Source organism: Rhinopithecus roxellana, chromosome 1 (genome assembly GCF_007565055.1).
Source record: "Rhinopithecus roxellana isolate Shanxi Qingling chromosome 1, ASM756505v1, whole genome shotgun sequence".
NCBI lineage: Eukaryota > Metazoa > Chordata > Mammalia > Primates > Cercopithecidae > Rhinopithecus > Rhinopithecus roxellana.
Genome location: NC_044549.1, coordinates 49507640 through 49528767, shown reverse-complemented (window position 1 = coordinate 49528767; position 21128 = coordinate 49507640). Strand labels below are relative to the sequence as shown.

The 21128-nt window shown below is 44.1% G+C and overlaps 1 protein-coding gene across 1 annotated transcript in view; it reads right to left on the bottom strand.

Annotated features, from left to right (window-relative positions):
• The window catches only part of RAB7A (RAB7A, member RAS oncogene family), an 82430-nt gene extending 67496 nt beyond the window's left edge, over window positions 1-14934 (bottom strand). The window contains exon 1 of the mRNA XM_010354628.2: window positions 14697-14934. The gene's annotated coding sequence lies outside the window, so the exon portion shown is untranslated. The remainder of the gene's footprint in view (window positions 1-14696) is intronic.
• Between the last annotated feature and the right edge of the window lie 6194 nt (window positions 14935-21128).

The following is a 21128-nucleotide window of genomic DNA, read 5'->3' as shown; positions in this document are numbered from 1 at the left end:
GAAAGTCACAGGTCCATTCTCCTTCTTTTCCCTATATGTATCCCTCTCACTAGAGAAAACCCAAGTGAGAAAAAAAATTCTGCCCCTACGTCAATTCAGAACACATATTCGAAGTAAGGCAGACATACATGTAGTATTAATAAACATTCTTTTTTTTTTCTGAGACAAGTCTCGCTCTGTCACTCAGGCTGGAGTGCAGTGGCACAATCACGGCTCACTGCAGCCTCAACCTTCCAGGCTCAAGCAATCCTGCCACCTCAGCCTCCCAAGTAACTGGGACTACAGGCATGTGCCACCATGCTCAAATTATTTATTTATTTTTTTTTTTGTAGAGACAGGGTCTCCCCATGTTGCCCACGCTTGTCTTGAATTCCTGGGTTCAAGTGATACTCTGGCGTTGGCCTCCCAAAGTGCTGGCATTACAAGCATGAGCCACTGCACCTGGCTGAACATTCTAAACTGCGCTTACGTAGTTTTTAAAGTAGGGTACTGAACAAGTTATACTCACATTTACATGCATTATCATATAAAGCTCATTTTTTTCCAAGTACAGCTGCATTTAAATATTTTAAAAAGAGAAAAAACAAAAATAAAAACTCATTTTGTAGGTCAAAAAACAGGAATTCTGTAGGGTTCAATACTGTCTCTAAGTAGGTAGGGATTGAGGTAGCATTTGTTTTCCAAAACTCCTTTTGTACAACTGGATTTATTATAGATACCATTGCTTATTAACAAAAAAGTGAAAAACTGTCCTGAAGCCTACTATCAAATCTTATTATTTCATACTATATCCTCCTCTTTGGCAGGTGATTCTTCGTTGTCAGGTAGCCAACCAGAAAAATTCCTCCAGCGCAGGAACTGTCTTTCTCCTCTGGCATCTCTTTACCATAGCATCTGGCACAATGCATCCTCTGAGTACCTGCATACTGACTACCTTTCCACTCACCCTGTATCACTATGAGGAGAGCTTGGTGGTTCCTACTACAGCAGGAGAAAGGAGAAAAACTAAACTAACTTCTTAGATTTTGATATACACTGTTTGACTTCTCCTCTGAAAAGGTGAAGTTTTTAACTAATTGTACACACCATCTATACAGGGATGAGGGTGCACTGCAGGGTCAGCCAACACATGCCCCCTCCCTCTCACACTCACAAGGAGAATCTTTCCAATACTGCCTCACTTCCACACCTGGCTAACAGAAAATTGCCCATAGGGTTCCACCCTCCTCAGAGACAGCCCTCCTTCTCTGTCCCCAGAAGATCACGTGTGCTCCACAACTTAGGATGACTTTATAGGTTCACAGAATTGCAAACCACAAAAGACAGCCATTTGGCAGGAACAAGTAAACAGTTGCGTGTAGACAGGATTTCATATAGCAACATGCAGAAATGATTAGCTATGCCTTTAGAAAACAACAGGAGGAAAAAAGGAAGACTTAGTTGACCCAGTGTACTTTCTTCCTGTCTTAACGGGTAACTGTTTTGTTCAATTCAGACCGCTAACATTTCTGCCAAATCCCTGAAAATAAAGACTGGCCCAATGGTCCACTCTAAATCGTGAAAATTAATTAACTCCCTCTTTAAATGTTAAAATTAATAAGGCAGAAAAGAAACTTTTGTGGCAAAAGAAACATGTTTAATGTATGTAAATCTGGGACATTCCTATGGAACTGGGAATAACCTTCCACCAGGAATAAATCCAATTTGCCAAAGTTAGACAACAGTTAACAGTAAAAATCCATCTAAATTGTAGATTATGAAGTGACTGTATGTTCAAATACTGAAAAAAAAGAAAAAAAAAAAAAAACAGTGAAGGCAAAACACGAAATGCTTAGAGGCTTCATGAACCTAATTAAAAATCTAATACTTGTGGCCCGGTATGGTGACTCACGCCTGTAATCCCAGTACTTTGGGAGGCCAAGGCAGGAAGATCACTTGAGGTCAGGAGTTCAAGACCAGCCTGGCCAACATGGCGAAACCCCATCTCTACTAAAAATACGAAAATTAGAAGAGGTGGGAACAGGGCTGAGGCATGAGAATCGCTTGAACCTGGGAAGTACAGGCTGCACTGAGCTGAGATCACGCCGCTGCACCACAGGGCTGGGTGAAGGAGTGAGACTGTCTCCAAAAACAAACAAATAAAAAGTCTAATACTTGCTTTCCAAGGCCTTCTTTTAATCCATTACATAAGCCAGTAAGTATACAAGGATTAAAAGATATATACCAATGACCAATGCCCTACCAAACCCAGGGCTCCTTGGGGGCCGGGAACCAGATATTTTACCATTTGTATAGATACTGTCTTGCACAGGGCCTGGGACATGGTAAGTACTCAAAAACCTCCTGAGTAAACATTCATTTACAGGGTATTTTCCCCAGAAACACTGGGAGGCAGAAAATTTAGCTTCTTCACTCTGCTGAGGCACCTCAGGAAAGGCACCCTCTAAATTTCTTTTTTTCTTTTTTTTTTGAGACAGAGTCGCTCTGTTGCCCAGGCTCGAGTGGAATGGCACTATCTCAGCTCACTGCAACCTACCCTTCCTGGGTTCAAGTGATTCTCCTACCTAAGCCTCCTGAGTAGCTGGGACTACAGACATTAGCCACCACGCCGGGCTAATTTTTGTATTTTCAATAGAGACAGGGTTTCGCCATGTTGGCCAGGCTGGTCTCTAACTCAGGTGATCCACCTGCCTTGGCCTCCCAAAGTGCTAGGATTACAGGCATGAGCCATCGCGCCCAGGCTCCCTCTAAATTTCTTGATGAACGAGTCTGCTAGACATAAGATGACTAAGGGACAAAGAATAGAAAGAGCACCGATTTAATCAGAAGTAAACATGTATTTGAATCCAACTTCAGCAGAGTTCTAGGAAACATGGGGAACTGCCTAGCTTATCACAATAAATTATGAAATAGGTCAGGCACAGTGACTCATGCCTGTAATCCCAATACTTTGGGAGGCCAAAGGTGGAAGGATCACTTAAGCCCAGGAGTTTGAGGCCAGCTTGGACAACACAGCAAGATCCCATCTCTATCGGGCATGGTGGTACACACCTGTGGTCCCAGCTACTTAGGAGGCTGAGGTGGGAGGACTGCCTGAGCCTGGGAGGTCAAGGCTGCAATGAGTCGATGAGTCGTGATCGCACTACTGTACTCCAGCCTGGGTGACAGAGCAATGCCCTCTCTCCAAGGAAAAAAAAAAATTTGTTGTGTGTGTGTGTATAAGTATATGTATGCATGTACGTATCTGTGTGTGTGTGTGTATATATATAAAACAAAACACACGCAAATAAGACAGTAGTACTGTCCCACAGACAAAGAATGAAACAGAAGAGTTAAAAAAAAAAAAACAGACACAGCCTGGCATGGTGGCTCACGCCTGTAATCCAAGCACTTTGGGAAGTGAAGGTGGGAAGACTGCTTGAGTGCAGGAGTTCGAGACCAGTCTAGGCAACATAGTGAGACACTGTCTCTATTTCGTAAATGAATCTATCTAAAATTTAAAAAAAAAAAGAAAAAGAAAAAAAGACATGGAGGTGGGAAATATACTGTATGATAAAAAAATGTCTAGTCAATGAGGAAAAGATAATAATACAATAAAATACTGGAAAAACTATGCATTTGGGAAAAGATCCTGACATATAATACCTGGCTAAGTACTAGAATTACTAGAAGAAAACATTGTTTTTATTGTCCTGGGGGTGGGAAAGGCCTAAGCATAATATGAAACACAGAAAACAAATTGACAGATGTGACTACAGAAAAGTTTCTATGTTACAAAAACATGCCATCAGCCAAACAAGACCAAGAGATACAAGCCAGGAACAATGTTTGCAACATGAAAAGAATCAAAATTCTTGCCATATAAAGTTTATAAACTGGGAGAGAGGTGAGGTACAAGAACCTCACACGGGCTTCAGAGAACAAAAGCTAATTCACAAAAGACAATAAATGTACAAAAGCAGAAAGTAAGTCCCAGCTACTGGGGAGGCTGAGATGAGAGGATCACCTAAGCCTGGGGAGGGCATGGCTGCAGTGAGCCATGATGGCGCCACTGCACTGTAGACTGGGTGACAGAGTGAGACCTTGTCTCCAAAGAATAAAAAAGACTGAAAGATAGGTGGTTCACACATGTAATCGCAGCACTTTGAGAGGCTGAGGCGAGCGGATTGCTTGAGCTCAGGAGTTCAAGACCAGCCTGGGCAACATGGTGAAATCCCATCTCTATCAAAAATATAAAAAATAAGCTGGGGCATGGTGGTGCACATCTGTAGTCCCAGCTACTTGGGAGGCTGAGGTGGGAGGATCGCTTGAGCCTGGGAGGCAGAGGCTGCTATGAGCTGGGGTTGCATCGTCACTGGGTGACAGAGCAAGACTCCATCTCAAAAAAAAAAAAAAGGCCGGGTGTGGTGGCTCACGCCTACAATCTCAGCACTTTGGGAGGCCGAGGCGGACAGATCAGGAGGTCAGGAGATCGAGACCATCCTGGCTAACATGGTGAAATCCCGTCTCTACTAAATACACAAAAAACTAGCCGGGCGCATGGTGGCAGGCACCTGTAGTCCCAGCTACTCAGGAAGCTGAGGTAGGAGAATGGCGTGAACCCAGAAGGCGGAGCTTGCAGTGAGCCAAGATCACACCACCGCACTCCAGCCTGGGTGACAGAGGGAGACTCTGTCTCCAAAAAAAACAAAAAACAACTTTCCTAGAATAGGAAGGCGATTAGCGAGTAAAGATGGGCAACACAGTATCTATAACTAAGCTCTTTTTTTTTTTAGGATCACACTTGATTCCTTGTGTGGTGTGCCTCATTTTGGTCAATGAACGGTAAGCAGAACTGACATGAAATAATGTGTCATTCCTGTGCTGGAATTTAACTGTAGGAACAAGAGCCTCCAACAGTTTTTTCTCCCTTTGCCAAGGCAGCCAGCAATACTCCTATCACAGCTGCTCCATTGGTTGGAGAAAGAATGATGCAGAGCCTCTAGAAAACCAATGCTCTTTTCGGCCATTTTAAGGTTATTGGTTACTATAGCATAACCTAGCTTATTCTGCCTGATAGTGCTTGAAGATTTACCGCCGGAAAATTTATATTTCAAAAGAAACAGACTACTCTGAGCAACCTTCTTTTAAAAACATTTAAATAAAATTGAATGATAAAATTTACAAAGACTGTTCTTCCACAGAAGATGCTATTACTCTTTTGCTATCATTAAAGAATTATCTGTCAACTTGGAATACTGGATGCTAGTCCCAGTACCACTAAGGCACAGTGGCTCCAAGACACTGAGCATGACCTTTTAGTCTATTTCCTCACTGGGGGGGGGGGGGGGACAAATCAAATGCTACTTAGTTTAAATTGTGAAGCTTAAACAAGGTAACAACCTCTATGAAATGTAAAGACATTGTTTATGTACTTTGCTCTGGGTATTGCCTTCCTGCTGGGAGGGAAAAAGCAAAGGCAACTTACACAAAGAAGAGTCTCTTGGAAGGCAATTCTTGTGAAAAGGACTTCACTCTTAGATCAACAGATTCTTCAAGGTGATGCACCACTGTTCTCAAGCTTTCTAAACGCAGGCACTAAACCAAAAGTTTAGTCTCTAACGAGAGACTAGGATGATTCGTGCCTTTTTTTCTTTTTGGTAAGACAAACTGGAAAGCAGATACCTAGTAAAACAGTTACATAAGAACTATTTTCCATAGCTGGAAGCTTTTGATATCAACCCTAGATTATCTCAGGCATTTAACCAGTAAAAAAGATTGCCCATAAATTGCTAAGAGGAGCCCATAAATGGCTAAAGAGGAAAACCAAACTTACTGCTCTCTTCCTCTATCCCACCTCCCCTAACCAGCTCCCATGTTTAACTTTTCATTAAAGCCACTTCTGAAGAAACAACTCTCTAAAAGTTTAAGCACAACACTTGTAGTATTTCAGTCCTGGCCCACTAAGCTCTTGATGTATGGTTTCTTTAAACAAATGACAACATAAAAGCCATTCCTCACCCATAACTGGGGTACCATCTGACTTACTTGTGAGGTTCAAGTGACAGGATTATGCCGTGTCTATTCCAGCATTATGGAGCGAAGTGCCACTTGGTTGAACTTAAATCCTCCAAAACACGGGATTGCAGTGCCTGCCCTCCCCACCAGGATCTGGATTCCATACATACAGTCATTCCCAAATTAGAGCTACTGCAATCCCTACATCCATTCATCGACTTATGCCATTCCTTCCAACTACAATGGTTTCCCAACTGTAACCTCACTACTGATTTATTTAAAAATCCACTCAACATGTCCCTCACCACCCTAGGCATTGAACAACTCTAAACTAAATGACTCTCATCTGCTCTGTATTTATAATTATTCCTGAATAATTCCCCACAGGAGCCAACAGTGTTTTCTTATAGTAGAGAAGAAAAATCTGTTAAATGAACACAACACATAGTTTATCATTCGGGAAACCTACACATATTAATCAGTGACCCAGAAGCATAATTTACATGCTATAAACAATAACTTACTCTGCAAAGTTAGAACTGGAAAAATTTTAAACAAAAGTTTAGTAATATTTCAAGATCCATTCTAGAATAGTGATTCATCCCTGTCCTCAAGTGGCTTAAAGTTGGAAGACAGGCAAAGTCATGTAATGTTATTTCAATCAAACTAAGGTCTATAATGGATACACAAAGCTGAACATCACGCAGCCAACAAGCTGGTGGTCAAAGGCCCACTAATATCTGAAAGGTCAGTCAGAATATGCAAAACAGACCTATTTCTAGCATATGTATGACAGAATATGATATTTTAAGGGCCCAAGTGTCTGATCAAAAAAGAGAGTTGGAAGGAAAGCAAGATCTACTATGGCTAGATTTATACCCCACAGATTACTCTTTTATAGGCCAATTCCACCACCAGGAATGGAGTCCAGACTATAAAAGTAAGCTATGGGCAACTATGGAAGACTAACTGCTCACTCACTGGACTGAAGTGGTGCTTTCCATTTTTTTTTTTTTTTTTTTGAGGCAGGGTCTTATTCTGTTGCCCAGGCTAGAGTGCAGTGGTGAGATCTCAGCTCCACCTCCCAGGTTCAAGCAATTCTCATGCAACATCCACCTCCCAGGTTCAAGCGATTGTAATGTCTCAGCCTCCTGAGTAGCTGGGATTACAAGTGCCCACCACCATGCCTGGCTAATTTTTTGTAGTTTTAGTAGACACAGGGTTTCGCCATGTTGGCCAGGCTGGTCTCGAACTCCTGGCCTCAAGTGATCCGCCCACCTCGGCCTCCCGAAGTGCTGGGATTACCGGCGTGAGCCACTGTGCCTGGCCGAACCTCTGCTTCTAACCCCAATGGATGAAAGTAGCATTTCCAAGAGGTGTTCTCAAACTGACACATATTACTCCAGGATGACCTTCCCCAGTCCCTTGAGGTTCCCCTACACTGCTGAGTAAACAGGCTGTACCATGGTGCCATAAAGAAATGAGTTTCTATCAGAGGGAACTAAAATTAAAGAGACAAAAAGTTAGAAGTGCTAGCAAGGATGTGGAATATTTGGACTTCTTATACACTGCTGATGGGAGAGTACGCTGGTACAATTTTCGAAAACTGGCCATATCTACTAGAGCAGAATAGATACTCTTATGAAGTGAACTGTGTCCACCTAAAATTTTTAAGTTGAAATCCTAATCCCCAATACATCAGAATGTGACTTATTTGCAGACAGGGCCTTTAAAGAGGTAATTGAGGTTAAGTGAGGTCATAAGGGTGGGCCTCAATCTAGTATGACCGGTGTCCTAAAAGAAAAGGAGATTGGGAGAGACAATACAGAGGAAAGATCATGTGAAGACACAGGGAAGAGAAGACAGTTATTTACAAACCAAGGAGAGGCTTCAGAAGAAACCAATCCTGCCAACAGCTTGACCTCAGATTTCTAACCTTCAGAATTGAGAAAATAAAACTTCTGTTTAAGCCACTCTATCTGTGATACTTGTTACAGCAGCCCTAGCAAATGAATACAGACACATACTCTAAAATTCAGTCTTTTTACTTAAATACATTATGATATATCACATAATACTACTGAGCAATGGAAACTCCAGTTATAACTGCACACAACGACACAAAGTCTCACAAACAACACTGAGTCAAAGAAACCAGATACGGAAGAATACACAGTGTATGATTCCATTTACACAAAATCCAAATCAGGCAAAATTAGTCTACAGTTCTAGAAATCAGAAGACTCACTACCCAACCATCAGGGCATCGATGATAATGACTTAAAGGAGACTAAGAGGGCCTCTGGGTTTATAAAAATTATCCAAGTCATCCACTTATTTGTGCACTTTTCTTTATATATGTATGTATACTAAAATACAGAAATGATAAATCACTTGGAAATACAGGCAACAATGTACTTATCCAGTGTTACCATGGCAAATAAACCTTACTCTGGAGCTGGATGCATCAGGTTCCTCACTCATTACCATTAAACATTTTTAAAATACAGCTATTCCTATGATCCCCAGCTTCTCATCATTCATTGTCTACTAGGAGAAGTATCACAGGTCACATGACTCAAGAGTGTCCTGTCTCTTCCACAGCTAAATTCTCACATCATTTCTGGGGAGAGTTCAATTTCTTTTTCCTTGAGACACGGTCTTGCTCTGCCACCCAGGCTGGAGTGCAGTGGCACGAACACAAATCACTACAGCCTCAAACTCCTGGAATCAAGTGATCCTCCCATCTCAGCCTCCCACGCACAGGTGAACCACCACACCCACCACACCCAGCTAATTTTTTTTTTCTTTGTAGAGATGGAGTCTCACTTTGTTGTTCATGGTGGTCTTGAACTCCTGGGCTCAAGCAATCCTCCTGCCTCACCCTTCCAAAGTGCTGGGATTACTCCTCCCAAAGTACTGGTCACCATGCCTGGCCAAGAGTTGAATTTCATTAAAGGAAGGTATTAAAGTATACATTCAAAGGAAGAAAATAACCAGTTAACACTTTGGTCTTCCTCAGGGTAGTAAATCACAAATTTTCCTTCTATATATTTCTGAATTTTCCTAGCTTATTTTTTAACTGAATAGTTTAATAATCAGCAAAAAAGACATATCATTTTAAATAAAAGGTAGTGGGGCCAGGTGTGGTGGCTGACAACTGTAATCCTAGCACTTTGGGAGGTTCAGGCAGGCGGATCATGGGGTCAAGAGATTGAGACCATCCTGGCCAACATGGTGAAACCCCATCTATACTAAAAATACAAAAATTAGCTGGGCATGGTGGCGCGCGCCTGTAGTCTCAGTTACTTGGGAGCCTGAGGTAGGAGAATCACTTGAACCCGGGAGGCGGAGGTTGCAGTGAGCCGAGATCATGCTACTGCACTCCAGCCTGGCCACAGAGCAAGACTCCGTCTCAGAGGAAAAAAAAAAAAAAAAAAGGTAGTGCATGCCACCATGCCCAGCTAACTTTTGTATTTTTAGTATAGACAGGGTTTCACCATGTTGGTCAGGATGGTCTCTATCCCTTGACCCTGTCATCCGCCCGCCTCGGCCTCCCACAGTGCTGGGATCACAGGCGTGAGCCATCGCCCCCAGTCAAAGATACACTTTTACAAGGGGTAACATGACGCAGTCTTTAGGGCACTAGCGTATAATGGAAAGGCAAGATGGTACATCAGAAAGAGCACTGAGCTGAGTTAACAGACCTAAACTGACATTTCAGCTGAGCCACATGAGCATACAGCCTCAGCTATCTCAGGCAGATACACACAACAGTTGTGAGCACCAAAAGAAATCATACATAAACTACAAACAGCACAGAAATATTATAAAGCATTTAAAAGCAAATGTGTAGGAAGGTTTCTACAAAATGTTATTGCTCTTTTAACAACCACCAACATGCTGCAGGTCAGAGGATTTAAGAGTGGGTTTTAGATGACTCGCAGTTATCTCAGGGATCCCTGTATCTGTAAGTGCACGGGAGAACTGCTGGTAGGCTGACTGCATACCATATATAAGGGACACTATTTTTCATAAAGTCTATGCTGTGTCATTTAAGGTTAATTCATAGCAGCTTTGTAATTATGTACTCTCAAATAACTCAAAGTACAAAGTTTACTAAATGGAAAGCAACTTTTTATTACGCTTACATACCAATACTGGAAATCAATGATATAACTATTTATTTCACAAAGTAATTTTTAAGGGACTCCTAATGTGAGATGGTTAATGCCCAGTAGTATGAAGCAAAGCTGGAAAGGAAAGGCTGAGGGAGAAGAGAGAACCTCCTACAGCAGCAGCCACACAAGTAGGACCAACTAAGAGACAAGCAAGGCTGGAGAATTCCTAAACTGCCCTGGTCCCAGGCTTCCCTTAATAGGCTTCCTCAGATTTGCTTGGTCCCAACTGTAGACAGTCCCAGGAGACCAGAAGTGGACAAAAGAATCAGGCAAACTTAATTTCTCAGCAGTGATGCCATCACCAAAACAGAGACTCCAGGTCTCATGAGTTAAGTACTGCATCTTCAAGCAAATGAACAAGGCCAGTACTGTAGATTAGTGTTGGAACCAACTTCCAAGCTTTCTCCTCCCCCAAGGAGATATTTTGCAAGTAGCTATTCTTTTTTTTTTTTTTTTTTTTTTTTTTTCAAGTAGCTATTCTTAAATGTGTTTTTGTAATCACAGCCTGGGATACTAAAATTGAAACTGGTAACAGACACTGCTAAAAAACCTGTTTTGATTTCACTTGCCACATCACTCATACCTCTGATTCACAAATCACAGTGACCACAACCACCATTAAGAAATGTTTTAAAAATAAGTTTTTGGCCGGGCATGGTGGCTCACACCTGTAATCCCAGCACTTTGGGAGGCCGAGGCGGGCGGATCACGAGGTCAGGAGATTGAGACCATCCTAGAGGCCATCCTGGCTAACACAGTGAAACTCTGTCTCTACTAAAAATACAAAAAAATTAGCCGGGCGTGGTGACGGACACCTGTAGTCCCAGCTACTCGGGAGGCTGAGGCAGGAGAACGGCATGAACCTGGAAGGTTGAGCTTGCAGTGAGCCGAGATGGCGCCACTGCACTCCAGCCTGGGCTACAGAGCGAGACTCCTTCCAAAAAAAAAAAAAGTTTTAAAACCCAAACGCAAACTATTTTTCTGTCTTTAATGCCATATGGAGTGTGGGGAAAAACAGAATAGAGGGAAGATGCAGAAGCAAATAACTGAAAAGATCCACACATTGCAAAATGTTTCTGCAGCAAACTGCAGACAAAGAAGCACAGAGAACTATTAGATGATATTAACAGATAAGCGCGTGGTAACACAAAGGAATGGATGCCTGAGAACACAGCGGCAACCTTCCTTATATGAGAGGTTAAGAGTCATCAACAGCAAGCCAATAGCCAAAAAATAAGGGGGGAGGCGGTGAGTTCATTTCTCCAGTTTCAGTTGCCTTCAGAAGAAGACATTTAGTGCCAAGGGGAACCTCTGTTTAGCCTTATTCAGAAGGACTTCCAATCCTTACCTCCCCAGGAAAAAAAAGCCTGCCTACAGCTCTAAGTCCAACATCTGGTCAAATCTATCTCAGCTGTATTTGTTGAATTATATGAATGGGGAGTTAAATACTTTATCATAGGAAAAACTAAAATATTTGTGTCAAATGCCAGAAAGCAATGTGCATAAGACAACTGTCATATTTGTGTGGTCTGTGTTTGCTGCATCTTTGTATACAAAGGCTAATGCCAAAGTAAGAGCAAAAACGTTATTAGCGAAGAACTCTTTGAAGACGTATTAAAAGCTAATCAAATAACCATAATTTTTTGGCTTCACTTGGCAGTGGGGTCAGAAAACTGATTCAAAGCCACACTTTACTACAAAGCGTTGTTCTGATACAGGTTTTGTGAGCTTAGACACAGTTGGCATCAAAAAAAATACAAAAAAAAAAATTGCCCCACGTGGTTGCTAACTACCTAGAAGGATATACTAATAAAACTATTTTTAGAGTATCTTCTACATTCCACCCTCTGTTTACTCATGCAGTTCTACCACAAATGCAAAATCCAAATCTTCTCTTGAAGGGAACCTAGAAAGTTTGTGGGAGATAGGGTAGCACAGCTTTTCTATGTAGAATGGTACTGAAACTATGGCCGACACAGTATCAGTGCTACATTAAACTTTCTTGCCAGCTGAAGAAAAAAATCCAGTATGCCAAATGTACCTTTGCTCAAAGACACTGCAGTGGTAAGGTAATGGTAGTGACATGGACTACCTCTCGAGTGAACAAAAAAAATGCCACTAGAGTCGGCTGGGCGCAGTGGCTCATGCCTGTAATCCCAGCACTTTGGGAGGCCAAGGCAGGCAGATCACCTGAGGTAGGGAGTTCGAGACCAGCCTAACCAAAATGGAGAAACCCTGTCTGTACTAAAAATACAAAATTAGCCAGGCATGGTGGCACATGCCTGTAATCCCAGCCACTCGGGAGGCTGAGGCAGGAGAATGACTTGAACCCGGGAGGCAGAGGTTGCAGTGAGCCGAGATCACGCTATTGCACTCCAGCCTGGGCAACAAGAGAGAAACTCCGTCTCAAAAAATAAATAAAATAAAACAAATGCCACCAGAGGAAAAGGAGAAACAAGTTGAGTGTTGAAGGTTACTCTTTAAAAGATGTGATAAATTAGAAACTGTAATATTATCTTCTACACTCTCTGAAGGGCAAGCCATACAAATGCTGTTGTTAAAATTAACAAAGCCTTAAAGTTAGCCAGAACACCATCCTTTGGATTACTACGGATTCATCAGCAGAGATAAGAAATAACTCTTTCCAAAAAGCCTCAAGTTCTACCACCAAATCATTCCACAACACAATTTCTGGCCAAGATCATTCACCTTTTAAAAATTCCCTGAGGACAGGAACCATGCCGATCTCCCTGAGTCAACATCCCACAACGCCTGATACATTGCTGATACTCAATGGATACTCAAAATACTTCATGAATGAATAAAAAGGTGCCTATCACTACTCTCCTCTAAACTCAAACATTATATAAAGCTACAGTACTTATTACTCACTTAAATATTTTAGGCTGGGTAACAAAGTTAAAAAAAAAAAAAGACAAATCTGAATACAACAGGATTGTGAATGCTAAGCTTTAACTTAGCCAGTCCCTTCAGGAGAAGCACTCCTAACTCACCTTCCAGTTCTTAAACTCAAATCTGAACAAACCTTCCCAGGTTTGAAGAGAGAAACTAAGACGAGACTTTATTAATCCATGGATGAGAAATCATGTGCCTCATCAGCTGCTTAAGTCACAAGAAAGAGACAAGAGCCTGTTCTTTAGGAAACCAAAGATGCAGTATTTTGAATAGGGAAGAACCAACTGGCTGGACAGCCATCAACTAAGGTTGTAAGAAAGGTTCACTAGGCAGGTTTGCCAGGCCTACCTGCAAAATTTTTCAAACCTCAGTTAAGTACCCCGCCAGTATTCAAGAGCTCCTAATTCAACTACACTACATACAATATGTGTGATAAGTCCCAAACGGCATTTCTTATGGCTTTAAGGGAGAACTGATGCTACCAGAAAGACTTTCAAACGACATCAACAGAAAGAAAGGAGGTGGTGGAAGGCAGTGAGGTACAGATACCAGGTGGCAAAAGATAAACCACAAGCTTCAGGGGCACATGAAAGCAGTATAACCTAGAAATTGAATACAGTGCTCTGGAGTCTGACTGCCTGGGCTTGCATCTTTGCTTCGTAACTTAGCTGTGTGACCTTGGTCAAATGGCTTAGCCTCTCTGTTCAATTTCCCACTGTGTTAAGTGGGCACAACAGTGGTACTTTAGAGGGTTGTTCAAAGAACTAAACATAATGATCTGTTAAAAGGTCTTGCCACGCTGCCTAGCATACAACAAACGCTCAAATATTTGCTGTCGGTATTCTCAATATTCCCCTTATGACCCATTAGGTATCAAGTGTAAAATGAATGTAGAAAGAGGCCCCCAACACGGTCCGAATGGAAACACAACTCTACATCCAACTACCATCTTTCCCCGACTAAGTTGAAAAACTTCTCTCAGGATTTACCGTAACATGCCTAGGACAAAAAGCTCCCTGTCTCCCAGTGCCAGAGGCGCCTCAATATACACAAGTGCTGAGGCGATCCCAGCGCACGTGACCTGACTCACGCCTTGACTCAGTTGCCGTCAGGGAACCTCTCCCACTAACAGGGTCAGGCTGTTCAACAGAAGAGCCGGATGGGAACGCGGTTCGGTCCCCAGCGCCTGTGACCCATGCCCACCAGGTGGGCACGGCGGCGGGCGGCGTTGGCTCTGACACCCTCCTGCTCGCCGCGCTAAATAACTCCACCGGCTAGCGCGTCCTGCCACGGCGCAGGACCGTCCAAGTCAATGAACCCTCTTGGGTCTCTGAGATCGACGCCAACAGTAAACAGAGCGTCCGAGACCGGCGGCCGGGGCCGGCAACCCGGCCAGAGGTCACGCCCGACGACCTCCGACCTCTCCAAGCGGGGTGGGGTCCTGGCCTGCTCCGGGGGCCTGAGCGATGCCGTTTCCCCGCGAGGCCAGGGCTGGGCCTGGAGCTTGCCCAGGAGGACAGGGAGGACGCGAGGCCCTGGCGACCGAAGAGTTGAGGAGGGGGATGGGGCCAGGCCGCCGGCCGGGCTGGGCCCGCTGCTTACCGCGGCCTCTGCGCTGGGGACTCCGGGCCGGGCGCGTCGCGAGGGCTCCCGCCGAGGAGGAGACTCAACGGAGGACAGAAGCGGGGAGGTCCAAGTTCTGGTTCCAGGGAACTCTGCTGAGCTCTCCAAGCCGCCAACTCCGCCGCTGCCGCCGCCTCAGGCTTTATGGCCAAGACTCCAGGCCCGCTCCCACTTCCGCCACCGCCGCCGCCCCGAGCGGAAGTACCTGTCACGAGACGCTCGACGCCAGGGTGCGGAGGAGGAGCCCCGCCTCAGCCTTGCGTCACGTTCCGGCTGCCTTGGGACTGAGCCTGGATCACGTGCTACAAACATGTCTGCCCCCAAACGGTTGTCCCCATCTTTGAGGCTCGTACAAGGAGCAGGACGGCGCCATGTTGGACCCACAGACAGATTCCCTCAGCCATCCCTCCTTGCTCCAGAATAAAGAATGCCACCGAAGAGAGGTCAAGGGGTAAACTGGCCATTCCAATTGTGCCCTTCTTCGGAAGGCATCATTTATCCTTACTTTAACTACCTAACCAAAAATTATTATCACCATTTTACAAATAAGGAACTGAGACCCAACATACCAGGTCACTTGGTCTAGCTCAACACAGAAACTGGTGGAGCAGGGTTTTGAACCAAGGTCTGTCTGATGCCAATGTGTGTTATCGTTCTAGTAGGCTGCAAATGACTACAGCAATTGTGTGACTCAGTAATAGAGACAGGAGAAATAGACACTTTGGCAGAGGAGACAGCCCGAGAAAATGGAAAATGAGCTAAAGCCTCTCTGAACTTAGCATTAAAGAAGATGTGATAAAGATGGACCTGGTAGAACTCTTCTTGCAAGCACAGAGCAGCCTCCCAAGCACCAGCCCCATCTGAACACATCAGGATCCACTCAGAACTTTTGTCTCCATCTTTAACAATGCCCTCTAATAGTCTTATTTTGGTTCATGCAAACTCCATTCTTTCAATTGTTCCATCCAAAAACCTTGCAATTGTTGCAATTGTTACAGTAAGTAGTCAGACCTGAGCAGGGCAGGAGAGGGGCCACTCCCCCACCAGCAATGTGAGGCAACCATGATGTGGTGGTCAGATTAAGCTATCTGTCTAAAATAATAATTGGTTGCAGCCAGAACCAGGGAAAGACAGTCTCCTAATAGATAAAAAACACCTAAAACTGGTGATCGGCAGCTTCCCATTGAGATCTCAGGAGTTGAGGGGTCTGGGGAAAAAAAAAACACCTCAAAATCTAGGCAAGCAGTCCCAACCCTGAGATGGCACAATGTCTGGGGTTTCCCCTACTTTTTCAACTAAAATTGGCTCTTTCCGCAAAACCCTCGCCACCTATTCTCCTGTTTTCTCTATGTGTATTCTGAAATGGCCTTGCACACTGCAGGACCATCAGCCTCTGGAGTAAGTCTACTTTTCTCTGCTTTCACCTTGCCTGTGCCCAGGAGTTCGAGACCAGCTCGGGCAACATAACAAGACTGTCTCTTCCAAAAGATAAATAAAAAAGAAAGGAGAAGGCACACATCTACATCAGACTTTTGCAGTTGTACTTCTCTCTACCTGGAAAGCTCTTCCTCCAGGTATCTGCTTGGCCACTCGCTCACTTTCCTCTGGTCTTTACTTTAAAGTAAACTTTTCAGTGAAATAGCCTTCCCTATTTAACACTGAAGTCCCTCTCTCTGTCACCACAACATAAACACAAAAATTGCCATCTCCCTACGGCTTTTCTCCTCTTTTTTTTTTTTTTTTTTTCTTTTTTTGAGACAAGGTCTTGCTCTGTTGCCCGTGCTGGAGTGCAGTGGCATAATCAGGGCTTACTGCAGCCTTGAACTTCTGGGTTCAAGTGATCCTCCTGTCTCAGCCTCCTGAGTAGCCACAGGCATACATAACTATGGCTGGCTAAATTTTTTTTTTTTTTTTTTTTTTTTTTTTTTTTTTTTGTAAAGAGAAGGTCTTTACAAAAAAGACCAAATGTTACCCAGGCGGTCTTGAACTCCTGGTGTCAAGTAATCCTCCCGACTCAGCCTCCCAAAGTTTTTCCTCTTATATTACTCACTTATTTGCATATTGTCTGGCTTCCCCACTAGAATGGCAGGTCCATAAGGCAGCTATTTTTGTCTCATTCACTGCGATATCCCTGATTCTTAAAACAGTGTTGGGGTACAGTAGGTGCTCAATGTGTACAAGTTACAGAGTATTCAGGGGAATGAAAACTGTGAATAGTTTCAAAGGCCAAGAGTTATGATAATTCCACCCCATTCGGCAGCCAATCAAAATGCTAGGTTTGAAGATAAAATAGCAACTGGGAATGCAGTAGTCCTTATCCCCAGGTCTGGCAGGGCTGACTGCAGGATTTAAGCATCTGAGTCCTAGAACCAATCCACCGCAAATAGCAAGGGACAATTATACCAGAAAAGGCAGAGCACAAAAATAAAATGGGATATGTGGGCCCCAGCCTTCTAAGAAGCCTTCTGAGAAGGCTATTCAGATGCAAACATGGGCTATTTCCTATGGGAAAGAAAGGACGACTTAAAAGAAACCCATGAGCCAGAAGGATAGAGCCAGGAGCTACAGATAATCATTCCCAAGGAGCAGGAAAGGACTCAATCAAGGAACTGGCATCACGTGCCTCACTGGATTTCAGAATTGCTATGACCCAGTGGCAGCTGTCGCTCCTGTTTTTTCCCCTTTTGAACAAAAGTGTCTACTATGCTCATCTTCTGCTTGCCAACTCTGTATGCTGGGTCCATGGAGAGGAAATAACATCTCTAGCTCACAGGCCTTCAGAGAAACAGTGCTCAGAGCTGTTCTTAAGGAATTATATCTGAGGAACCTCATCCACATCTGGACATGATTTACGTGACAGGATCCATTATGAGTCAGTGATGTATTGGGATTGAGACTTTTAGGGTACTTGGAGGAGTTAAGTAGAGCAGGACCTCCAATAACATCAATTCAATTATAACATTGATGAGAAAAAATTGATTCCTGGCTGTGTAGTTTGCACTCTCTCCCCATGTCTGAGTTTTCCTTGGTTCCTCTGGTTTCCTCCCAAATCCCAAAGATGTGCCCTTTAGGTGAATTGGCTTGTCTGAATTGTCCCAGTCTATGTGTGTATGTGTGTGTGTGTGTTGTGTGTGTGTGTGCATATGCGCACACGTGTGCGCAATGGGATGGCATCCTGTACAGGGTTGGTTCCTGTCCTGAGCTGCCAGGATAAACTCTGGCCACCTGTGACCCTGAGATGGAATAATTGGATAAATAATTTTATCTTGCTCATTTTCATTAATCTGTCTTATATATATAGTTCATATTTCCTCTAATATTTAATATAAGAAGTGTTTTGGTCTTTACCAGCCTGACCAACATGGTGAAACCCTGTCTCTACTAAAAATACAAAAATTAGCCGGGCGTTGTGGCACGTGCCTATAATCCCAGCCCAAATCCGAGGGGCATCTTGGCTTTAGCACAACCTACTCTCTTGGAAATTAATCCTTTCCTGTGAGAACTCATCCAGCCTCACCAGAGCCAGAACTCACTCACTACCTAGAATGGCACCACAACTCAAACACCCCCAACTAGGCCCCACCTCCCTGGAGACACTGTGGAATCACATTCCTTTCTTTTTTTTTCTTTTTTCCTTTTTTTTTTTTTTTTGAGACAGAGTTTTGCTCTGTTGCCTAGGCTGGAGTGCAGAGGCGCTATCAGCTCATTGCAGCCTCCACCCCCTGGGTTCAAGCAATTCTCAGGCCTCAGCCACCCAAGCAGCTGGAAGTACAGGCGTACACCACCATGCCCAATTAATTTTTTTATTTTTAGTAGAGATGGAGTTTCACTACGTTGGCCAGGCCCATATCGAACTTCTGGCCTCAAGTGATCTGTTCCCCTCAGCCTCCTAAAATGCTGGGATTACAGGCATGAGAGCCACCACTCTCATTCTGCCTGGATCACATTTCTTTCTTTCTTTTTTTTTTTTTTGAGACAGAGTCTTGCTCTGTTGCCCAGGCTGGAGCACAGTGGCACAATCTCGGCGCACTGCAACCTCCATCTATGAGGTTCAAGTGATTCTCATGCCTCAGCCTCCCAAGTGACTGAGATTACAGGCGCCTGCCACCATGCCCAGCTAATTTTTGTATTTTTAGTAGAGACGGGGTTTCGCCATGTTGGACAGACTGGGCTCAAACTCCTGAGTTCAAGTAATCTGCCCTCCTCAGCCTCCCAAAGTGCTGGGATTACAGGTGTGAGCCATCGCACCTGGCCTGGGATCACATTTCAACATAAGATTTTGGGGGCACGAACAAACCATATCCGAAGCACAGCAGGTAGGTTGGAGGAGATTAGGAGTGAGAAGTTCAGTTTTGGAAATGCCGAGACAGAGGAATTCTGTGAAACATCCAAGTGGAGATGGAGAGGAGGCAGTTAGACATTCTGGGCTTAGGCAGAGATGGGAGTTTGGTTTCTGGGTCCTTCAGGGTAGCTTTGGCTGAAAATAGAAATTTAAGAGTAAATGGAAATGAAAGTGATGGGTGTTAACAGAATCGCCTATGGAGAAAGTGGAGAAATACATCCTTCTTTCAACAAACAATTTACTGAGAATCTACTACGTGCTAGGCTTTGTTAGGTTCTAAGGACACAAGGAAAACAAGGCCCTTGATGTCAAGACCCTTACTACTCAGTGTGGTACACAATGTGCAAACATGTACACACACACACACACACACACACACATCCCTGCACAATTTTCTTTTTTTTTTTTTTTTTTTTTTGAGACGGAGTCTCACTCTGTCGCCCGGGCTGGAGTGCAGTGGCCAGATCTCAGCTCACTGCAAGCTCCGCCTCCTGGGTTCCCGCCATTCTCCTGCCTCAGCCTCCCGAGTAGCTGGGACTACAGGCACCCGCCACCTCGCCCGGCTAGTTTTTTGTATTTTTTAGTAGAGACGGGGTTTCACCATGTTAGCCAGGATGGTCCCAATCTCCTGACCTCGTGATCCGCCCGTCTCGGCCTCCCAAAGTGCTGGGATTACAGGCTTGAGCCACCGCGCTTGGCCTCACAATTTTCATTCAAATTTCTATCTATAGGGAACTGGTAAAAAAGATATGGTACATCTTGACAACGGAATACTATACAACTATAAAAAAGCAACAAGAGAATTCTCTATATATTGGCATGGAAGGATCTCAAAGAGATATTGTTACATGATAAAACCAGATGCAGAAGAGTATATATCATATGCTTTAAAAGGTAAAGAATAAGAACATCCTTCAGTAACTAATAAAAGTGGTTACCTGGTATATCAATTAAAATCAGAGAAGTAGAAGCACTGTGAGTGATTAGAATGAGGAATTAATGGAAGGGGTTAGACCTTATTGATTTGTGGGAGTTAGTAGAAAGTCTGCACAGGTCATTGCTTCTGTGGCTAGTGTTGAGCCCAACATCAATCGCTACAGGTCAGTTGGACCAGCATTCAAGAATAAAAGCTGGATGTGGATAAGAATAATGACATACTGGAGCCAAGGAGGATAAAAAGAGGCACCCATGAGGACCAACTGGGAACCATATCTGTCTCTCATCACCTCTAAGTTCAGTACCATGAATGGATGAGCAGCAGCAGAACCCAACACCTTTCATCCAGAGCTACACACATACTTGGGTGAGGATTCAGAGAAGCCAAAGGACGAGATCTGGCGGGGGCTGTAGGAGATGTACTTCTGAGTTGGCACCCTTTGCCAACAAGTCTAGTGACACAATGAATGAGCTGCCCCAGTGCTTGACATGCTGCATAACCTTCAGAGTATAAAAAATATTGGCCGGGCGCAGTGGCTCACGCCTGTAATCCCAGCACTTTGGGAGGCCAAGGCAGGCAGATCACCAGGTCAGGAGATCGAAACCATCCTGGCTAACATGGTGAAACCCTGTCTCTACTAAAAATACAAAAAATTAGCCAGACGTGGTTGTGGGCGCCTGTAGTCCCAGCTACTTGGGAAGCTGAGGCAGGGGAATCACTTGAACCCAGGAGGCAGAGGTTGCAGCAAGCCAAGATCACACCACTGCACTCCAGCCTGGGCGACAGAGCAAGACTCCGTCTCAAAAAACAAACAAAACAAAACAAAAAAAAACAAAAACCACAACAAATTGGCCTGGTACAGTGGCTCACACCTGTAATCTCAGCACTTTGGGAAGCCAAGGCGGGCAGATCACGAGGTCAGGAGATCGAGACCATCCTGGCTAACACAGTGAAACCCCATCTCTACTAAAAATACAAGAAATTAACCGGGCGTGGTGGCCGGCGCCTATAGTCCCAGCTACCTGGGGGGCTGATGCAGGAGAATGGCATGAACCTGGAAGGCGGAGCTTGCAGTGAGCTGAGATCCTGCCATTGCACTCCAGCCTGGGTGACAGAGCGAGACTCTGTCTCA